This window comes from Phaethon aethereus, assembly GCF_964289735.1.
Source record: "Phaethon aethereus genome assembly, chromosome: 3".
In the NCBI taxonomy this organism is placed as follows: domain Eukaryota; kingdom Metazoa; phylum Chordata; class Aves; order Phaethontiformes; family Phaethontidae; genus Phaethon; species Phaethon aethereus.
In genome coordinates this window covers 34,285,860-34,303,770 of record NC_138576.1, presented here as the reverse complement: position 1 = coordinate 34,303,770, position 17,911 = coordinate 34,285,860, and positions in this window count along the sequence as shown.

Genomic DNA, 17,911 nt, shown 5'->3' with positions numbered 1-17,911 from the left:
GCCCGTGTGAACCTCATGAGGTTCAACAAGGCCAAGTGCAGGGTCCTGCACCGGAGTCAAGACAATCCCTGGTATCAGCACAGGCTGGGGGATGAAGGGCTGGAGAGCAGTCCTGCCCAGAAGGACTTGGGGGTACTGGTGGATGAAAAGCTGGACATGAGCCAGCAATGTGAACTCACAGCCCAGAAGGCCAACCGTCTCCTGGGCTTCATCCAAAGCAGTGTGGCCAGCAGGTTGAGGGAGGGGATTCTGCCCCTCTACTCCGCTCTGGTGAGACCCCACCTGGAGTCCTGTGTCCAGCTCTGGAGCCCTCAGCACAGGAAAGACATGGACCTGTTGGAGCGGGTCCAGAAGAGGGCCACCAAAACGATCATAGAGGGATGGAGCACCTCTCCTGTGAGGACAGGCTGAGAGAGTTGGGGTTGTCTCTCTCCAGTTGCCTCTCCTGCCCCAGGAAAGGAAAGCGGAGCTGAGTATAAGGATAAGGGAAGCCATCTGAAGCTGTGGTGCTCCACTGCTCGCAACCCCATCCCTGACCAGGCTTCCCGGGGAGCCCAGCCCTGAACACCCCGCTGCTGCCCCAGCCCCAGCGCAGCAGGCCTGTGGGGAAGGCACCGAGGATGAAAGAAACAGGCAAAGCCAAGGGAAAACTTAGGGAGAAATATGATGAGATACAGAACTGGCTAATGTTTCATGCTATCTCACTTTCCATATGGGGGATACATCTGAAGGAAGGGTGAGGGTGAGCGGCAGCTTCGTTTCCAAGAGCTGCCTTTTGCTCCAGCTGTTTGTTTGACTTGCCACTGGCAGGATTTGGGCTTGCATGCTGTTTTGCCTTTTGATTTTTGCTAGCTCACCGTGCCCTGAGGGAGGCTTGGAGAGCTGCTTCCCTTTCCCCTCCCCTTTTCGCTGCTGCTCTCAATTTTCCTGCAAAATGTTGTCTCTGCCACTGCTATGGGTTTTCACACTTCGAGTTTCTTTCTAAGGTTTTCAAGGCTGCAATGGCCACCAGTATGATGTCCCTGGAAGCCAAACAGTTTGTATCAACCAAGCCTGGACAAGAGAAAGTGTAATTAACACGTAAACTCATCAACATCCAGCTCATAACAGCCTGGTGGTAAAAAGAGACTTTAAATCCTCGGATCATCAGAGGGCTCTGGTGTTGGGCTGATTTAACTGAGTCCCCTTGTAGAGTACATGGATGCCGTCAAGTTGTGTGGACCATGGGGGTCCTGGCACCAGCAGCGGGACCTGTGGCTGGTGGTGGGGTCACCATCCCTCCACCAGGCTCATGGCCAGACCAGCCCCTTGAAAAGCTGGTCAGGGAGTGATGGGCAGGGATGTGAAGGGGCACGATGCGAGAGGATGCCTCCTTCTAGACGGGCTGTGGACATGTGGGATGTCTCCCAAGACAATCACTGAAACTATTGGTTCGTAAACTGAGAGCAAAAAACTAAAATGGCTGGAGAAAACAGACCCCATATTTTATTTAATATCCTCACGATTAGTGAACGCCTCACTTAGAGAGAGAGAAATGCAGAGTCAGTGCTTCCGCAGCCTGGGAGGGCTCCAAGCACTACCTGCTGCCGCCTCAGGTGGGAGCACCAGATGACATAAAATCCCTTTTTTCTCCTTCTCTGGCCCTGTGATTCCTGCCCTCACTCCATCTGTCTGCCGGCGTCGCTTCAGTCCACATACAGAAATCCCAATTTCTTTCTTCCCCTCGTCTCTGGTGTGACTAGCGTATATCCTTATGGAGAGGACATGCTTCTTGAAGGTGACAAATGTGGGCTTAAGCCATCCCAGATGAGTTTGGGCTGGAGGTAACTGAGCTACTCAGTCAAGCAGAAGCCAGGGCAAAACGAGCCCAGTGCACACTGGAGTCAGCAAAGAGAGATGCTTCCCCAGTTTAGGTGTCTGCAGGATGGTGCTGCAGCTGAAAAGAAAGGTTTGGGGGTGGTGTGGGGTCATAAAATGGGGCTTAGGTGAATCAGACCCTTCTTAAGCTCTAGTCTTAATAGTGGATGGTAAAAGGGAAAGAATCCCTGGTGTGTTTTTCCACTGTCTGTATGGTGGTATAGCCATGAAGTCTAATTCTCCTCCAGTTAAGCTTAAACTTGAGGAGAAACACTTGGAAATATGTAAACAAGCAGTGACAGAGTCCAGACCTTAAACACCTACCCTGATAAGAGAAAGTTTTTAATAAAGGGGAAAATAATCCTCTGACAGAAAATAAACCTTAGGGAAAAAAACACAGGCAAAAGCTGAATATATGCTGAGATTCAAGGGAGGCAGAAGAGAGTTTTCCTTTGGGACTGGAATGGGATCCAGAAATCATACTTGAGAAAAATTAACCCTCAAGCCTCCTCTCGAAATTGTGCAAGCATTTGGCAGTCCCTGAATGCCTCCAGCCTCTCCCTTCAGCAGTGGATGAGGTTCTCACTCTATGGCCTTCTTCACTATGAAATTTAAATTACTTAACTATAAATTGCTTTCCAAATGGTGGCTGGCACCTTGTATTTTAGTCAAAGTCACTGGTGATGTGTCCAGGTTTCCTGGAAATGCATTCAGAAAGACTTCTATTGATTTAGACCTTCACGCAGATCTATTATTCCAAGCAAAATTCTCCAGAGAGTGAAGTTTTGTTTTTTTGGACCATGCTCGTGCCAAAAAATCCTGTAGCAGCAATCAGACAGGGCACTTGACAAAAGCAGTTGGGGGATGACAGAGACATTTCATTTGTTGGAGAAAATAATGTAAGAAAATTCTATTATTCTGGATGCTTAATTTTATTTTCTTCCTCCTGGTTTCACTTCACGCCTAGACCTCGTTCTGGCCGGAGGCTGTGATGAGTAACCGAGCCTGACTATGGCACATGGTGAAGTTGTGCGTTATTTTGGCCCCAGCCTTGCGGTGGAGTCTGTGCAGGTGTAGGAGTCTACATGCAGTGCCGGATTAATGAACCCATGTAAGGTGAACCCCTGTGCAAGCCGGGGCAGGGAGCCTGTCCGTTACCCCTGGGGTCCTCGGTTGTTGGGGGAAAGAGCAGAGCTATGAGGAGCTGCAGGGGACAAGAGTCCTACAGAGGAGGGAGCTCTTTGCCAGCCTCTGCTGGGGTTTGGGGACAATAAGTTGGGCTCGCCTAAGACCCATTTGCCTGTTATTTGTAAGCCTGGTAGGACCGTTCCTGGTAAGATGCAGATACATCTTAAATTTGGGGTTAATAAAATTCTATTGTCCCTTTACGCTCTGCATGAAGTAAGAGAACTGAGCACAACTCTGTTTTGAACAGGTCTGATGACGAGACCTCAAGCAAACAAGGACGGGAAATTGTGACGGAAAAAGCTTCTCCTGGGGAAGGCATCCCTTAGGCAGGGCCCGTCCGTCTGAGTGCTCCGCACCCGGGCATCACCTCTGGGTCACCACCAGTGGCGACGCGAGAGGCAGCGCGGCTGGACGCAGGGCTGCGGCCGTGCCCGAAGAGCCCACCTTTGGCCGGGGCTCACCGGAGGAGGCAAGGGGCGAGATGCAGGCAAAGCCCTGCCAAGCTTGGCTATTGTCTTTGAATTTTTTTTTTCTTTTTCCTGAATGGGGGAAGAGTTGCTTATCAAGGGGATGCAGATAAAGCAGTTGGGTCTCTGGGGTTTCTGGACTGGACCTTGAACCACTCCTGTTTAGTTTATTCCGGGGCACTGCTTAGGCAATTTAATTCCGTGCAAACTTCTGCAAACAGCTCCGGTCAGAAAACTAACATCACTCTCCCTACACTTACTCTACCTAATCTTTCTTTTTTGAAATCTAGGAGACTGGACAACCTTTATTTGTTGTTTGCTTTTATTTAGTATTTTACATGTTCCTTATATCACTTTAGTGTCTGCTGCTTTTTTTTTTTTTTTTTTTTTTTTGCTGTTTTCTCCCAGTTGCAATGTTAAGAAATCAGACAAGCAAGTTTTATTTCCAGGAAGCTATAAGCAGTTGAAGAAAAGGTTTTAATAATGAAAATGCCTGTTTTATTGCATTGCTGTCTAGACCAGCAATATCTGGAAGGTATAAAAAGCATGTAGCTCCCTATTGAGGAGAAAAGGTCTGTTTATCACAAAAAAGCCTATTTAGCATTGAAGGAAGTATCTTAGTTTTCTGTAAGAGCTTAAAAACTTCTCACATTTCCTTTAGTTTTCTACCTCTGTGCTATAGGTACTTATTGTCTCTGTTTGAAATTAGATGAGGAATTCTTCGTGACCGAGCTTCTTTATGTGCAACCAGTGCTGCGAGATCTTCATCTTGGTGCATTCTGTGTGATTATCTGTTCCCTGCGAAGAGGTGATGCATAAACGAGGACGAATGCCTTTATTTACCCTGTAGTCATATGAATTACACAATAGGAATGTTCTGCTGAATGCTTTGGACAAACAGTGGCTCATGCTCTGACCCTGTTAAAGTCCGTGGCAAAGCTACCCTCAAGCTACCAAACAGCGAAGATTTCATTTAGAAATTCTAACGACCCTTAACACCTGACCTGACATTGTAAACGAGTGAATCTGCATCGGTACAGAGAGCCTGTGTGTGAGTAAAAGGAGCAGGTGATGTTTTGCACCTATCAAAGAAAAACAGTCTGGCATAAGCAGGAGAACCATGTTAAAAAAAAAAACTTCTGCATAAAAAGCATAAATTTGACATCAGTCACAGTAAGCTGGAAGAACAAGAGGAATCTGAAAAAATAAGGACGATCATTGCTACGTGATGCATCCAAGTATAGATATCAACTAGCTTTCAAAAGTATTTTTATCTTACCTTCTGCCCGGGCAAATTTCATTCATGCATGCTATAAATACAGGTAGAGGTGAAGGCAATGAATTATGAGAAAAAAAAGGACTAGCAAACGCAGCTCTAAAAATGATATATAATTTAGCACTTAATCCTTTAAAGGATTCTGAGAAAGAGAAATTATTCAGACTTTACAATAAATAGTGATCTATAAAGGACTGATCTTCTCATGAAATGACTTTGGTGACTGTGGTCCCATCTCTGCATTTTAATCTAGCCAGCAACTGTTATAATAGTGAAGTTAATATATTTGTCATGTGGAGCTCGGGGTGTAATTTGAAATCACTGTGTTACGCTTGGTCCATGGGGGTTTATATATTGCACTGCAGGTGAGGTTTTCTGAAATGTCTACCCAAATATGCATAGCATTTTAAAAGCAATATGCATGACTGACCTTCCATGAAGTTCCTTTTTTTTCCTTTATTAATCACAAAAGAAGTTATTTTTTACCAGATATTTCATGCAATTAATTTCAACAAGAGCACAGGAGCAGAGGACAGACTATCAAGACAGGTGAAATGTATTCATGTCAGCTGGCTTTGAGGACATTTCTCCAAGAGTATTTTAGGACTTATCCTGAGCAACCTCTGAACTGTTAATGATAATTTCTGAAAATTGCAGGTGGATGGAGAAATCTACAGAACTTACAATGATGGATGAGTTTAACTTCAGTACCTGGAAATGCTCTCACTGAACAACCACTTAATAACCAACAAAACAAACAATATACAGTTTTGTTCAGAGCAAATAATGTCATACCATTCTAACAGAATTCCTTGACATGGTTAGAAATCTGGCAAAAATGTGAGGAACGACAGGCAGAAATTATATTGACCATACCACAACTTTTGACAATCCCCCACAATGTTCTCATAAGCAAATGGAAGGAAAACAACCCCCAAAAAAGTTGAGGTGGATGTACAACCGGCTGTGAACCGCCATTTGAGTTTATCATACAGTGGGTTACTTAAATGCGATGATACAAGAGATGGGGCCCTGTAGAAGTTTGTCCTGATCTGTTTGGTTTTATTCTGCTGTAGAAAAGGATCCAGAAAGTGACAATGGATTGCAATTGAAAGTGCAAAATATAGCGCTGTTGCAAGACATTCAAATGTCCTTCTGGGATGCATTAACAGGTATAAAATATAGGAAGCGGTTCTTTTACTCGGCTTGGCACTAGTGACCTCCACTGGAAAACTATGTCCATTTTGGGGCTGGGTATTTTTAGAAGAATGCAGACTTCTTGGGAATGGCTGAAAGAATTGAGTGTCTTTTCTAGAAAGAAGACAAGGACGATGTGAGCTTCACATGCACAAAATACATACTCTTCCTCCAAAATCAGCAGGAAAACAAGTAATCTCAGTTGCTGAGAGCAAAGGTAATTTAGATTAGACATTGTCCTTTTAATTGAAAGGGCAACTGAGCATTGGTTACTGCAGGGACTGCCGGCATCCTCTACAGTGAAAGATTTGACACTTGAAAGATTTGACAGCTGCCTGAACATGAGCCAGCAGTGTGCCCAGGTGACCAAGAAGGCCAACAGCATCCTGGCCTCTATCAGAAATAGTGTGGCCAGCAGGAGTAGGGAAGTGATCGTGCCCCTGTACTCGGCACTGGTGAGGCCGCACCTTGAATCCTGTGTTCAGTGTTGGGCCCCTTACTACAAGAAGGATGTTGAGGTGCTGGAGCGTGTCCAGAGAAGGGCAACGAAGCTGGTGAGGGGTCTGGAGCACAAGTCTATGGGGAGCAGCTGAGGGAACTGGGGTTGTTCAGTCTGGAGGAGGCTGAGGGGAGACCTTATCGCTCTCTACAGCTACTTGAAAGGGGGTTGTGGTGAGGTGGGTGTTGGTCTCTTCTCCCAAGTAACTAGAGATAGAACGAGAGGAAATGGCCTCAAGTTGTGCCAGGGGAGGTTTAGGTTGGATATTAGGAAAAATTTCTTTATGGAGAGAGTGGTCAAGCATTGGAACAGGCTGCCCAGGGAGGTGGTGGAGTCATAATCACAGTAAGTGTTCAAAAAACGTGTGGATGTGGCGCTTCAGGACATGGTTTAGTGGGCATGGTGGTGTTGTGTTGACAGTTGGACTTGATGGTGCTAAAGGTCTTTTCCAATGGTTCTGTGATTTTAAGAGCAGCTGAGGATGGTGTAGTTCTGTCCAATTTTATCTCAAGAATGGGGATAGACTAAATCAGGGCTCTTGTTCTGACCATCTGTAGATTGCTTGGACAATTTGCACAGCCTGCTGTCAGCCAGAAGCCAGCGTGACCTGGGTGAGCTGTTTGGGGGTGGCAGCCTCTGCCCAGCTCACAGTTGCATAGAAAGCTTTCATATGGTACGTGCATGTCAGCTTCCCCAACCAGAGAAGGACCAGAGCCATTCAGGGAGGACAGCGGTTGGAGGCAGGCTGTTGCCGACACAGTTTGTCTGCTCAGAGCTCATCCTCTGCTCAAGTCTGAGGATTACCTTGAAAATGGGGGAGCCAAGTATAGGTTGTGTGAAATTCGAGGGTGGCAGCAGTATATACCCGAACCTGCAACAGAAGGAGATGACTGAGCAGCTGTTCCTGGATTCAGGATATCCATACTGAGGTCCAAGGACACCTGGTGGTCCATGAGCCTGGGGTTCAGTGGTGCACAACTAGCCTACAGAATCGTGATGCAGTTATTCCCCATTAAAGATGTGCCAATAAAGCTGGATGGTATCCTGGGAAATATTCTGAACTTTGGCACTGATCCACTGGTTGAAAATCTGTGGAACTCATTAGATGAAATGACCTCTTGAGGTCATTTTCAACCTTACACGACAGAGATTTCTGTGAAGTAGTGGAATAATTTCTTTATAAATAAATTCTTTGGAACTACAGCAGGACTAAAAATGGAAGAACAAATAATACATAAAAAATGGTACAGTTCCAGTATCCACTACTGATAGAGCAAGTTCATGAGGCTTTTCTCTTTATGCTATATTTAATAGAACAGCAGTGCAGATTTGGGAGAGCTGGTGTGTTAAACCATGCCATTTGAGAATTACACAATATCTCATCTACTTAAAACTTCTGGCAAATAGCTAAACTATGTTAAACTGGATTACTTGAGAATTACAAATGGTTCAATTTGAGAGGAAGGTTGTGACAGGTGCAACTACTTGCCTTGTCTTCCTAAAAAGGATGAGATGCCTTATTCTTCTCAAATGCCAAAACTCTCAAGGATTTCTGAAAGAATATTCCTTAAAACAATATGATAAACCCAAATTCTTAAAGTTCCACCTGCCAGGGAGGAAAAGAAATGAAAGTTTCTGCATATGGTATCTCACTGAGACGTACTGGATTTCAAGCTGCAGGGCAAGAAATCTGCTGTAGAAAGACCTAATTTTCATGCTTTAGGACTTCATGTCTGTGAAAGCCATGGTATCGTTATGCTGGCACATAGGTTTGGATGAGGGCATATTTTTACTTGGCACCTACTACTTGTGCTTATCAGAGAAATCCCCCGGCACACAAACACACAGCACAGCCCCATTCTCTGAAGGAGGGAACTGATCCAGCTGACAATATACCCCAAATGCTACCTGAAGTTACAGTGCAAGCCCCAGCAGAGCATGGCAGGGGCGGCCCATCCCTAATGCAGGATGGTGCTTCCATCCCACCCTAATAATATTTAAAAATATTAAAATGCAGTGCATGCCACCAGTTTCTCTATCCAGCCTTCACTCTTAAAAAGATAAGAAATCAAAGTGTTTGAACATGGTGAATAGGAGTGTAAGCTGTTTACATAATCACTATTTACATTCTGTTAGAGGTGACAAAATCATCAAGAAAAAAATTGTCAGTGGTGATAAAGAGCATATCAGTAAACAGCAGATTAAGCAGGACACAGGGAGCCTTACAGCCCAATTATACATAATTTGCCATGGACATGGTTTGAGAAAGAAATGCATACAATGACTTAGAGAAAATTGCTTAGCCTGGCCACATCCTTATTAACAAAACAACAGCGCCTGAGGGCAAATTGTCCTTGAAAAATAACCCTTGGGAATAATAGCAAGTCCTCATCCTTTGCCTTACGGTGAAGAAGAGCCCTTGCCTCCCTTCTAATGGGAATGCCCTTGCTCCCTTGAAGAGCCAGGGTCTACACTGCCTTCAGCAGCTCATTTTTTGGGACCTATGCAGCAATTTGCTCCTACCTTACAGCCGGGGTACCGCAGATCTGGGAGGCTGCAATACTTCTCCCATCCCTGGTCTGCTGTTCTATCCGACGAGCATTCCTGCATCCTGTCCAAAGTCTAACTCCCACCTTTTCCTGTACTCATGCATTTACTGCAAGCACAAAGGCAAATCAAATCATCCGAGGGATGAATGTATGCGCCTACAAGCAGTCTAAGGAAAGTGTCTCTCCTGCTGTATTTTATCCCAGTTGTTCATAAAAAATGTGCTTTTTGTTCCACCACACCTTCAGCCATAATCCCGTGGGGTATTTGGTTGATCACATTTCAGAGTGACAGTCAGCTTACAACAAGGTTTCAAAATCAGAAGGTATCAAGGAGGAGAGGGATGGTGACTTCTTGTCCACTATTTTCATGTAATGAAAAGGGGATTTTAGAAAACTTTTATAATTCCATTAAACTAACATGAATACTAAGCACAGACTGTCAAAAATTACAGCCTAAGAAAGACTGAGAGGTGCAATGTCTTTTCTCATGGCTTAATCTTTCTGAAAAAGATGAACTATGATCCATTGCCTGATGGACTTTAAAATGAGTAACGAGAGAACAGGCTAGAATGGGAAAATAATCTTTCAAGAAATATTTGGATGAGCTGGAATTACTTAAATTACCGTGCCTGTGACAAAATCTCAGAAAACACTGAGCACTTTGTGAGCTCGTGGGGAATGGAAAAAATCCTGAAGGACAAGGACAAGGACGAGAAGGACAGCCATATTACCACCTTTGAAAAGGGGGGAGCAGGATTGTGTACAGAAAGCCTGGCTAGGGAACAGTACCATAGAAAAGGACCTATAATAGGTAACAAAATGAATGGAACTGTTCCACGTATCATATTGGAAGGCACGGGTGGTAAATACTGTCCTTCACATGGCACTGTTAAGATCTTGATCAGAGCAATATTTCTTGGACTGGAGTCCACATTTTAGGAAATATACAGATGTAACGAGAAGACTTTTACTTATTATGAACTCAGAAAGTAATTTCTAGAAAAAAAATGCTTTTTGTAGGAAAGCAGAGATGAACTGGAGGTTCATCTGAGATTATCAGAGATGAACGGACGTGTCGGTGCTAGCTGTGTAAAAGTTGCTATAAACAGGAAAGTGGTCAGTTATCCTCCATTTGCACCAAGACAGTAACCTGTGAACGCATAGTAACAGTAAGGCTTATGTTAAATACCAGGGGAACTTTCTTACCATTGGGACAGTTAGGTATTACATCAGGAGGTGGCTGGATTATCATCATGGGAGGTTTAAACAAATGTCTCCTGGCTTGAGATGAGTGGTTGGACTACGTGACCTCTTGTGCCTTCGTTTCTACACTGTGTTTCTTCCTAGCACATACCTTTATTTTCAAAGCAATTCAGTTTGTGCCACATTCAAATTCCAGCTGCAAGCTCTTTGTTTTGTCGGCCATATGCTTTCGAACACAGGGTAGTGCGCTGTGCTTGACAAGCTGGAAGGCTCCAGGGACCTCCTGCTGGAACAGCACAGAGAAGAAATACTGGGAAGGTGAGGGAAGAGGGAAGGAGGAATATATTAGCTCTGTGGCTCGGCGGCAGCGTTACAAATACCACTGACGTAGAGCCGGTTCCTCAGTGTCGCTGAGCCCAGCTAATCACGGGCTGCGTTTGCAAGCTCAGCGCAAGGGTACGGTGTAACGTGTATTTACGGTATCATGACCACTGCTAGGGTTTAATGAGGATTTCAGTGTGGGAGGAGACACCGTGAACAGATGGAAAGGCAGCAGTAATCCACAGACATATTGACGAGGCATGCAGGCCAACTGGGTGCTGACCAAGCCCAGCTGTCCCTCTCTCTGGTCCAGTCTATTCGAGACCAAAAAAAAAGAGGCAGAGTTTCAAGTAATGCTCCCGGCATGTGAGTTTCTGGTTGGTGTTGATATAGCGTGACCCTTTTTCCACTGTCTGTCTTACCCATAACGAAGATGCCTTGCAAGCACCACCATTCACAGCCTGCACCAGGATGCAGCAAACTCCTCTTTCTTTTCTGATAATAGATCTGTGCAGGCGAGACTGTCTCGAGGAGAAAAATGTGAGCCTAGGGAGGAGATGGATTGAAAAGGTGCCTGCTCTCCCCTAACCATGATAAATCCTCAGCTGTTCTGGGACTGTGAGGTTACTGGACAGAGACCACACCTTTGTACGTGCCTTTTCATATTGCCTGCCCAATGTTTCCTAAAGTCTTACACAATTACTGTATACAGCACATACCATAGTATATGGTAAGGAAATATCCCCAGTTTGGCCAGCTAGCTCCCCAAACTCTCTGGAGGTTTGGGGAGGCAGGTATATGCTCTAGGTCTTTGAAGCGATCTGCCAGTCTCCAACTGCTCAGACACTACGCTGCCATAAAGCACTCATCATCTCAGAGATGCCATACGCCACTCCTCATCTCAGAGATGCATGCTGAACACTGGTTTCCAAAATATGTCTTCACAAAAAACAGAGCCAATGACAACCAGTTATTTCCATATGGCAAGGGCCAACCCAGAAGTAAATATTGTATCATGAAACCAAGTCCCCAGCCAAGACCAAGAAACTCTCCTATCTGCTGATTCATAATATGAGGTGCCTTGCAAGACAGTTTGCAAGACTTGTCATAAAATACCCACTTACCATGGTGATTGCCAGCTGTCTCAGTGCCACGGCTGTCAGCCCAGGTGGGATTTTAGCCAGTGAGATAGAGGATAATAGAACCTCGCAGGGCTGATTCAGTCTCCAGGTGGGGCAAAGAGTGCTTGCCGAGAAGTTCGCTGGCATTTGGCAATGCTAGTTTAAGTCCATATCTGGTTATGCTAAAACAATTTATTCTGTCAACAAGGCCTCATGTAGGTCTGAAGCATAAAGGCATGGGAGGCTCCTTTGTGATTTCAAGAGAAACTGGAGCAGACCCTTTGACTTCTCAAGGACAAAAAAAAAAAATCATCAACTTGAGGCTCTTACAAAAAATCACAACATGGTGAAAGAAAACATTTTCTTTATGAGGAATAACTCCAGGGATTAACCTGGAGCTGTTCCTCTTTTGCAGGCATTTTGGTCAGTTGCTGTTTCAGACCTGAAGAAAAGCTTGTATGCCTTAACACTTGTCTGCTTTGGTTTATTTTACTGTATTATGTAGTCTACTAGAAGATACCTCTCCTTACAAGCTTGCCTGACATATGCTAGGACACTGGTGCTACAACAACATTACCTCATTAATGTAACATTACATTACAAACAAAACACAGAATAAAACATTCAACCCTCTTCATATGAGGACCAAGGGTCAAGTAGTCTTTTTAAAACACATGGCTTTAAACTTACTTTTTTTTTTTTTTTCATACCCTGGGCATGCTCAAAATATAAGAAAACCGACCAGGTGCCAGGACGCAGGGAGAGCTCAGGAGCTCCTGACAGGAGTTACAGGAATCCAGGGGAAGGGTAGCCAAACAGCGTAAGGATGATCCTCTTCATACTATCTGAAAAGGCAGATGTAAAAGAAAATTGAAGATGCAAAGGCTGAATCATAAGGCAAGTGCTTGAAGAGACCACTTTCAGCTTCAACAGGCAATCTTAATTGTAGTGCTTCCTGTCTTTGAATGCCTGAGTTTGCATTTGTGCTAATATTCTTGTAACGCAGTTTTTTTTGTGCATGCCTTTTTCTAGGCTGAAAAGCAAGTAAACATCTCCCCTTCTGTGTAATTATGTTACCCCTGAAGGTTATCTCCTGAGACTACATCTCTCGCTCTGCCCCATGGGCCTTTGCCCCTTGAGCAAACGCTGCAGTTCCGAGATGTCACCGGGAACGTGGCTCAGCACCAGCGGGATACTCACTGGCACAGGTTTCAGAGGTATGTGCTGGCAGCAGACGTGTGGTGAGACCACTGATTTCCATCCCTTCCCGCACCTGCAGGACCTCCCCTGGGCAGGTCCCTTGCACATCCGTTTCCCACCTCTTCCAGTCTTCGTCACGGAAGCCCATGGCACGGAGGGATAATGGAATCTTTTCAGCATTGAGGATTCAGCTCTGCGTTTCAACCTGTTTGTTTTTTTTTTTCCTTACGTAGAACGCATTTGTTTTCCATTAAAACTGTTTATTTTTGTGATGGCTTCCATCAAGCTATGCATATTGCTGTTGGCTCTGCGTGTCCCCCTCGCACTATGTCACACCGCGTCACGCCCTGTCCCGACGTGGCATTTCAGAGCTCTGGGAGGCAGGTAGGACACCTTGCTCGTACCAACTGCCTGCGACCACAGAAGTCCAAATGGGCATTTGCAGCTCTTCTTTCCAGGAATCTGTAGCTGGTTGCTATAGTGATAAACAAGTTGGTTTATTAGGGAAAGGAACAAAGCACTAGAGAAAATTATTTTGAAATGGCCTGTGTGTGTACATAAACAGGCAATCTCGTTCTTCATTGTCAGCTCGGGCAGCTGGTTTCTTCTTTCTGGATCAGCACAGACCCCATATACATTATTTGAGCAAGCCCAGCCCAGTCTCCACTGCCTATCTTTTCTGAGACACAGCGTCCTGCGCGCGAGTGCGGGGTCCGTCACTTCTGAGTTGGGTGATTAAATTTCTTGGGGCCTTCCACATCTGTATAGAGTCGGAAAATGTACTCTCTTAGAGAATGCGTTAGGTGATCTAATGAGGCTGAAATAAGTCTAAAGGAGCAGAAGAGGACAGAAGAAATTATGGTTTTGCTGCATCCTGTGCTGCTGCTGCTTTTTTCCGTTGCTTTCTTTGCCTCCCGCTGATGCCAAGATACCTCTGTGCAGACACTTAGGGTGGCGATCTGTGTCTGTCAGATGGCGGAACATTACTTTCTCCGTAGGATGCCTGGCTTAAGCATTTGTCTTCTGGGCCTTCACTAATGTATATTAAACCTGTTCTCATTTAAATCCCTAGATACACAGTGACTCCACTGAGATCAGGCTTGTGCCCTTGAATGTGCAGTAGACAGTGGATGTTCTTTGACACTCCTGTGAGATGCAGCCGCAATGCTCTTTTTTTTTTTTTTGGCCAATCACACAATTTGATTGACTGAACAATGCCAAAAGGTGTAAATTCAAACACTAGAAACTACACTGCATGTATTTAATTTAGACAGGCAGGCTCATCTTTTGCCTGCTACAATTTGAGTCACCTGGTGTCTGGTTTTACCCATCACAGAAACTAGGCTGATGGGCCACCTTTGCATGCCAGAGCCGATTACCCACCTTCAGTTATCACCACTGGCTGCTGTTGAAAGAAAACCATGAGACAGTCCAAAGAAATGAACCATCCTTGGGTTTAATCTGTTCAGTTACAGCCATGTGAAATAGGAACTATTTCTCTGCAGTGTTTTATCCACTAGTTAAAAATAATCACACATTTTTATGTTTATCCAACAGTTTTGCTTCTGCTTCCCGCAGGACTGTAATAGTTCTATCAGCCACAGAACCTACAAAACAATCAATTTTAATAGCTTTTTTTTTCAAATGCTATCTATAATTCTGACCATCTTTCCAATATCTGAAAAAGAAGAGTCTGTAATGTTGTAGCAAGCTTGAGCAAATCCTGGTAGTCAGACACTGAGGGGAAATTCAAATGGAGCAAGCAAAAGGCTTGGTCAGCTTGGCCCGGGGCATGCCCAGCTGAGGGACTGGGTGGGTAGGTTGGGTCATCGCAGAAGCCTCTAGACAGAGCTGCCTGATGCGTGGGTGACCCCGAATGGTGGTGGTGGGTGGGTAAGCAAAAAGAGACGAGTTGATTTAGAGAAAGTGGATCGGTATGTCTATGGCACAGCTATAAGAACTCTCACGCCATACCTATCCTTTTCTACAGATGTTGGAAATAGTGAAACCAGTGAAAAGGGAAGAAACAGGGGCAGGCAGTTGCTGGCCAGCATTACAATCCCTTACGACTGCATCCAGCCAGAGCAAGGTGAAGAGTCTGCAGTGTGCTTCAATTTGAAAAAAGGCTCCGTGGACCTGTAGAGAATGTTCCCAGGGACGAGATTTCTTTCGTATGCACATGCATATGCACACTTGCACACACCCCCCCAGTGCTTCCCAGCACGGTGTCAAGCATCCCCCGACAGAGCCAGGCATCCTCCTCTGGTGAGAAGCGCACGAAACTGAAGCAGAGGTAGTTTTTTTTAAACAAATGAAAAATCGGGTGCCAAGTCCTGACACATCTCTGACAAAAATCTTGGGAGAATGGGGGCAGCAATCAGCAATACCATAATAGATGAGCCAAGCAATAAACTACTGCAAACAAACAATTCTGGACCAGATCCTGAAAAGAAATGCCTGCCCACACACCCTGATACAACCCAGAATATGCACTGTACTGCATATTGTGTGTGAAACCATAGGAACAGCCTGAGTCACACCGTGATTGGTACCATCCATCACAAGTTAGAAACTCGTCCTTTGTTTCAGAGTTGCACCTGAGGCCTCAAATCAAATGTGACAATTTTTATAATAACCACTGCTAAGGTGTTTGGTAGAAAAAACTGTCTCTGTAGACAGTTTGTCCCCGCAAATGGAGTGGTTATTTGACCGGGTTCCTCCAATTTCCAAAGGAAGAACATTTTGCTTTGCTTATCAAGAAACGAGAGTATAATAAATAACATTTGGCTTGTATGTGGTGCCTTCATTACCTTTTACCTTTCCATCTAAGATAATCTATACATAAAGCTAACAGCAAATGCTGCTGCATTATTTGATATCACACCCAATGTACCTGACTCATGACCTATGAGTCTGTTCTTGTGGCACATGAAAACATGTTACAATGCTTCTGGGGTAAAAATATAGTTATTGTGATTTATTATCAGACGAGTGTCTCAAACCGTTATGTTACAGATCGCATGTACAGTTAGAGGCAGTAAATACTATGTTAGCAAGGGTACAGACACACACAGTAACCAGCTTTCAGGAACGCAATTAAAGAGATGGAAGAACACCAAACAGTTCATGGAGATACCTCCCTGCTGCTGAGTTAGTGTTTGTGCTCCTTACTAAACAATTACATTTAGCTATTCCTATTGCTGCCTTTATTAAGGTCTTATAGCCATAAACTATGGTACTGCGTTTGCGTGGCCAGCTTTTGGTAGCGGGGGGCTGCAGGGGTGGCTCCTGTGAGCAGCTGCCAGAAGCTTCCCCTGTGTCCCACACAGCCGATGCAGCCGGCTACAAGACGGACCCAGCGCTGCCAAGGCCGAGCCCATCAGCGATGGTGGCAGCGCCTCTGTAGTGCCTTAAACACAATTAAGAAGGAGAAAAAAAAAAAGGCAACAGCAACTGCAGCCGGAGAGAGGAGTGAGAATATGTGAGAGAACAGCCCTGCAGCCCCCAGGTCAGAGCAGCAGGAGGGGCAGGAGCTGCTGCAGGCGCCAGAGCAGAGATTCCCCGGCAGCCCCCGGGGAAGCCCACGGCGAGGCCGGCTGTGCCCCTGCAGCCATGGAGCTCCACGGGGGAGCAGATCTCCACCCGCACCCAGGGAGGGCCCCACGCTGGAGCAGGGGGATGCCCGAAGGAGGCCGTGACCCCGTGGGAAGCCCACGCTGGAGCAGGCTCCTGGCAGGACCTGTGGCCCCGTGGAGAGAGGATCCCAGGCTGGAGCAGGGTTGCTGGCAGGACTTGTGACCCCATGGGGGACCCAGTCTGGAGCCGTCTGTTCCTGAAGGACGGCACCCGTGGGGGGACCCAGGCTGGAGCAGTTTGTGAAGAACTGCAGCCCATGGGAAGGGCCCATGTTGAAGAAGTTCGTGGAGGACTGTCTCCCGTGGGAGGGACCCCAGGCTGGAGCAGGGGCAGAGTGTGAGGAGTCCTCCCCTGAGGGGGAAGGAGCGGCAGAGACAGCGTGTGATGAACTGATCACAACCCCCATCCCCGTCCCCCTGCGCTGCTGAGCGGGGAGGAGGGAGAGAAATTGGGAGTGAAGCTGAGCCCGGGAAGAAGGGAGGGGTGGTGGGAAGGTGTTCTAAGATTTGTGTTTAGTTCTCATTACCCTACTCTGGTTTGATTGGCAATAAATTGAACTAATTTCCCCAAGTCGAGTCTGTTTTGCCCATGATGGTGGTTGGTGAGTGCTCTCTCCCTGTCCTTATTTCGACCCACGAGCTTCTTGTTATATTTTCTCTCCCCTGTCCAGCTGAGCAGGGGAGTGATAGAGTGGCTTTGGTGGGCACCTGGCCTCCAGCCAGGGTTGACCCACCACAACTGTTAAGTATTGTCTCTAGGCTAAGCTCTGAATATGATACGCAAGTCCGCTAAAGATAATATTTTTGGATGGAAAATAATATAAAGATAAAAATAATGTTTTAGTATTGTAACATTTTTGGCTTAAGAACGTCCGTTAAATACCTCCATTTGTAACCCTCAGTTTCTAGGTTCTGCCACAATAGGTTTTTAGGGCCCTGACATGGTGTCATATAGTATCTGTAAGCAACTAGCTTCGAATTAACTTTTCTGAATGACTTGTTTGATACATATGTTTGCATTATTTGAGCGAATTATCTCTGTAAATAGGATTGTACTGTAAATGAGAAAACAATGGGTATGTTCAGTCATCAGAGAGAGACGGTGCTGAGATGATTGTCCTCTAGATAAACTGCATCAGCACAAAATGGACAACTGTAATTTCATGTCCGAGATGTTTTTGATTTGGATATATCGAACTATTTATGCTCACTGCATTCCTCCATATTATTTCATTAATCACATAACAACCCTTCCACACCTCCACTAAACATGCTAACTCTAATTATCTCCGGGCTACACAGATGTTTCCTCATTTAGATGTTCAGTGCCTGGTCATGTGTCACCCTCACTTTCACATGGATTTCAGCTTATTATTTCACTTCAACGTCCTTTCTGTG